Source organism: Heterocephalus glaber, unplaced genomic scaffold (assembly GCF_053883595.1).
Source record: "Heterocephalus glaber isolate CG9 unplaced genomic scaffold, H.glaber_assembly_v1.0 deba00001790, whole genome shotgun sequence".
NCBI lineage: Eukaryota > Metazoa > Chordata > Mammalia > Rodentia > Bathyergidae > Heterocephalus > Heterocephalus glaber.
Window position 1 is genome coordinate 1712584 of NW_028258473.1, and position 5448 is coordinate 1718031.

Genomic DNA, 5448 nt, shown 5'->3' on the forward strand with positions numbered 1-5448 from the left:
GTCCAAAGTTTGACAAGCAGTTGCCTAACAGGGTCCCCGGAGAGGTGTTTTTTTTGTTGTTTTGGGTTTTTTCCCATTAAGTTTATTGGTACATTTTAGGTATAAAATACAGTTACATTCATCATTGGGATCTTGTACCATTACATGAGTATCTTGCTTCTTTTTTTTTTCCCCTTCCCTTGCCCTCCCTTCACCATCTCCACCCTTCCCTATTTGCAAAGACTTTGTTTCCATTTTTTCCTTTTCTCATATTTTTTCTTTTCTCTTTTTTCCTTTCCCCTACCCCTCCCACTTCCCCTGCTCCTTTAGACCTTTTCTTCCTGTTACATAATATCAATTATACATTTTTAAATTACAATATTAAGATCTAGGCAACATTAACACAGATTTTACAGAATTTAAAAGGATATAGAAAGCATATTACAAAAATCTTTTTTGAAATAAATTTGACAACTTGTAAGAAGTACCTTGGAAGACAAATTAATGAAACTAACTCTGGAGGAAATATAAAATTTGAATAGCACCTATTAAAGAAAGTATATTCCTAGCTTGAAAACCTACCTATATGACAACAGCAGGCTCATATACATTTGAAAGTTGAATATTTATTTAAAAATAAATCTCAAAAATATCTATTTACAGTACAGTAAGAGGGGCATGTGCAAACAACAGAAAGGGAAAGGTCAGTCCTGCTGTAGGAAGTCCACATGTCAGTGTGCCAGCGTGAAGTTCACAAACACCATGGGCTGACAGCTGTGGTGGCAACACGGTGACATTCAGCTAATACTGAACTCACTTCACCTCTGACACCTGGAAAGGCAGGATGCAGGGGGTCTGGCTGGGGATCCTTGCATTTGGGAACAGGATGGCCAAAGGGTGAGCTGTCAGGAGAGGCCCAGTGTGGCAGGAGGGCTCATTTCACAAGCCAACAGGCCTCTAGCTCGCCGCTGCAGGTGGGCATCTGGAGGTGACCTGAAGGGCCTTCCCCATCCATGTTGGCTTCACAGTGGGAGGGGTGGGCACGGCATGAATCCCAGACACAAATACTCCTTAGAAGAAACAACAAAACCAAACCAAACCAAAAACCAACTGAACAGGGAGTGGAGAGATTAGCAAAACTGAATCTGAGCGGAAGCGCCACCCTCTCCTTGTCAGATGACGAAGCAGCCATCGATTGCAATATGAGTTGCTAAGTGAACTCCCACATGGGTGCAGCAAGCCAGATCCCCGCCACCTACATGGTCAAGTTCAGGCCCCTGCTTCCACCGGATGCATTAACACTTCCTCACCAGGGAACCAGGAGGTCAGTGGGGTAGCCCTTGTAGTGGGAAGGTGCTAGATGGGGTCTATCTGTACACGAGGTGGGAGAACTGGATGGACTTGTAGTTCAGCTGGTTGTTGGGCATGAACTTGTGCAGCTCGCTCTTCTTGCAGCAGGGGTCGTAGTGGTAGGCGCTGAGGCAGGCGTCGCAGGAAACTTTTGAACACTGGGTGCAGGTGTTGGCAGCCCCTGGGCGGTTGCAGAAGCCGCAGCGGGAGGTGGCTGCGGTGGAGGGCTTGGACTTAGAGTGGAGGGGCGGCAGGCGGTCAAGGGCCTGAGCCTGGCTCTAGTGCTTTTCCCATAGCGGGGCCCCATGGGCCAGGCTGTCAAGGGCAGCAGCCTTGATGGGGAAGTTGCTGGACTTGGGCGCCGAGGGACAGGCGAGCAGGCTGTCGCAGGGCTGGCAGAGGGGAGCGTTGCAGGCCAGACCACAGTTTGGGCACTTGGAGAGAGCAGACTCTTTGGCCGGGGGTGAACGTTTATAGTAGAGGGGGTGGGCGTTGTTTCTGACCAGCCACACATCTGGCCTAAGAGCGTCCTGCCTGCAGTATGCGGCCCTGGCGTCCGGGTAGGTGTACAGGTCCACATCATCCTGAGCAGAGAATTATGTGCTGCGCAGCAGGCCGAGCCCATTGTTTGGCGAGGAGGGAGGAAGGTCATCTGGGCTGCCATGGGGAAGCTGGACATGGTCAGGAAGGAGGGGGACGGGCGGATGATCTCGTCCTTCAGGTCATCCCCCAAGTCTGTGGCCACGGGCTCCTTCCGCAGGCTCAACAAGGCCTTCAGGGGGGGCTTCCTGCTCTCCCAGTAGCTGTCGTACGTGTCCACTGACCTGGAGGGCTTGGTCACATGGGGCTTGTAGTAGTCCTTGGCCGCCCACTCACTGGCCGACTTCGGGAGCGCCACTCGGGCCATGGAAGTGGTCAGGTGCTCCCTGCCCTCAGCCCACCGCCTCAGGGCATCGGAGCAGCCACCTACGTCCTCTGCGCTGCTCTTGCGCTCGCTCACGACATCCAGCTCAGAGTAGCCCTTGTCCTTCACCTGCGAGTAGATCCCCAGCATCTGCTCACACTCTACCTTGGCCAAAAAGAGCTCAAAGGCTTCACCTGGAGGCTCTCCACGAGCTCCTTGAGCTTGTACATAGTCCCCAGCTCAGGTGTGTAGCCCATGTAGCTCAGGATAGCGCGGATGTCCTCCTCCAGTAATGTCGACTTGACATAGTAAACGAAAGGGCCTGTGTAGGTCTTGATGCTTCGGAATTCCTTCTTCCACGGGTAGAGGAAGAGGTTGATGCTCACAGTCTCGAGCACGCTGAAGGCGCAGTGCAAAGCCCGCAGGCTCGAGGAGCGCAGTGAGCACAGGGAGCTCTCCACCACCTCATAGAACTGGATCAACCGGAATCGATAAAAGGGATCCACCTTGTGCAGGCTGAGCAGGGTCGAGGCTGCCACCCGGAGGTACTCATTGCTGCCAGGCTGCTGCTTGCTGGGGGTGGTGTCCACTTTGCCCTCATGGAACTGCACGTACAACCGAAATAAGTCATCCTTATATTTTGTATCCATTGAACGGGGCTTCCCCATCTGATCCGGGAGGCTACCTTAGCTCCTCCATGGCTTCTGGACTGCAGGCAGGGACATCTCTAAAAGCCCTGACATACTGCCTGCTGGACCAACGGAGCGCTCCCTGACTGCCGCCGAGGGCGCCCCGACTAGGGACGCAAACAGGAGGCGCGGCCACTGCCCAAGCCGTGCCCTGCTGGGCTCTCAGCTCTCCAGCCGGCAGCGGGGTACAGAGACCAGTACCCGGGGGCCCACGGCAAGCCCAGGCTCATATACATTTGAACTGATAAATTATATCAAACATTTAAAGCAGAAAAAAGAAGGAACACTTCTCCCCTCATTTTAGGAACTCAACATTGTGCTAATCCTAAAACTGGATAAAGATAATAGAAGAAAAAAGTATGAACATAGATAGAAATTTCTTTAACAAAACAAACTATTAGAAGTCAGATCTGGCAGGATGTAGAAAGTGGTTTTGTTATAAGGATGGCAGTGTTAGTTCAGCATTGGAAGATCCACCCCCAAAAGTCATCAGTTTGACAGAGGAAAGGAAAAAGTCATATGATCCTGTCACTAGTTGGAGAAAAAGTATTGGACCAAATTCTACAGATGTTCATGGTAAAAGCTATCAGGAGACTAGAAGTAGAACAGAACCTTCTCAACAGATTAAAGACATGTACTCCATACTTCCAGCAAAAACGCCTTATATGAATGGAGAAGATACAATGCTTTCTCCTAAAGGTGGGGAACAAGGGCAGATATGCTTACTCTTCATCTGTCCATTAAACTTTGAAATCTAGGTGCCACCAAAATAATCTGGCAATAAAATGACACAATTAGCATAGGATTGGCAAGGTAGAAGCAAAATCTTTATATGTAGATGAAATGATCCTCTACAGAGAAAATAATAAGAAATCTCTAGGAGCCCCTAGAACTTGTACTTGAATTTAGCAGGATTAGAAAACACAAGGTACATATAAAAATTCAGGTCTGTGTATACTTGCTATAAATGAAGAATAGGATATTGAAATTTAAAAGTTATGTAGGAGTACAAAGGACCTAGAAAAGTTAAAAAAATAAAAATAAAAAAACAAAAAGAGTGTTGGAAGATGTTTAGTACCTAATTTTAAGACTTCTTCTAAAGCTACAGTAATCAAGGCGGTGTTGGTGTAAGGAAAGACATATAGATCATTTGAATAAAACAGAGAATCTAGAAATAGAACCACACATATATGGCCCACTGAGTTTTGAAAGATTATTTAACATTAGCATTCTATAGAATATAAACTCAATTCAAGAACCAAGGAAGAGATAGTGTTTTCAGCAAATGGCACTAGAACACCTGGTATCCGTATATAAAAATTTGACCTCAACCCTTTTTTTCCATACATGAAAATAACTTGAAGTGATCTATGAACCTAAATATGAAAGCCTAAAAGTATAAAACTTTAAGAAGAAATTATAAGGAAAAATGTTTATGAATTCAGGGTAGGCAAGAACTACCTAGGATACAAAAGACATGCTGTATAAAAGAAAAAAATTGATAAATGAGATTCCATCAAAATTTAGAACTTTAAATGACATCATTAAAATGAAAAGTAGTCCTTAAACAGACCATTTTTACAATGCATATAACCTATGAGCAGAACATATAAAGAATTCTTAGAGCTCATTAATAGACAACCCAATTAAAAAGTAGATATAAGAAGCCAGTATAGCACAAGGAAAGGTGTGCAACTCTAGAATCAGAAAAATACTAATCAGTACAATAATAAGATTGAATTATACACTCATTATGGAGATGAAGTTAAAAGTTTTAAAAGCCTTGTCATGACTTTTTCTTTTTGTTGGATTCTCCCCCTTTGCATTTAATTTGTCACACCCAATGGATTCATTGTGCTGGGCTTGCTTGGGTTGTGATCCTCATTGTCTTTTCCTAGGATATGGCCTAAAATTTTTTGGAGTGCCAGTTTGATATTCATAAAGTTCCTGAGGTGCTCTTTGTCATGAAAGTATCTTATTTCTCCATCAATTTTGAAAGATAGTTTTGCAGGGTACATCAATCTGGGTTGGAGGCTGTTTTCCTTTAGGGCTTGAAATACATCACTCCAAGCTCTTCTTGCCTTGAGGGTTTGCATTGAGAAGTCTGCTGTGATTCTGATGGGCTTTCCTTTGTATGTGATTTGTTTCTTTTCTCTCACTGCTTGTAGAATTTTGTTCTTCTGTTGGATTTCTGGAATCCTAACTATTATATGCCTATATGTAGATATTTTTTGATCAAGGCTAGTTGGAGTCCTATATGCCTCACTTATCTGTATGTCAAGTTCTTTTCCCCTGCTTGGGAAGTTTTCTGCCATCACTTCTGTGAACAGTTTTTTTATGTCATCTGCACTCTCTCCTCTTTCTTCATTGACTCCAATCAGTCTTATGTTATTCTTCTTTGCATCTTCTAGCAGCTGCTGGGTTAATTTCTCATGTTCCTTTACAATTTTAAGGCAATTTTTCTTTTCCTGGTCACTAATTGCAATCTTTTCTTCTAGATCTGAAATTCTATCCTCACATTGGTTC

The 5448-nt window shown here is 45.0% G+C and overlaps 1 pseudogene; it reads right to left on the reverse strand.

The window, feature by feature from the left end:
• Positions 1 to 589: 589 nt before the first annotated feature.
• LOC101706382 (spermatogenesis-associated protein 2 pseudogene) lies at positions 590 to 3028 on the reverse strand (annotated as a pseudogene).
• Between the last annotated feature and the right edge of the window lie 2420 nt (positions 3029 to 5448).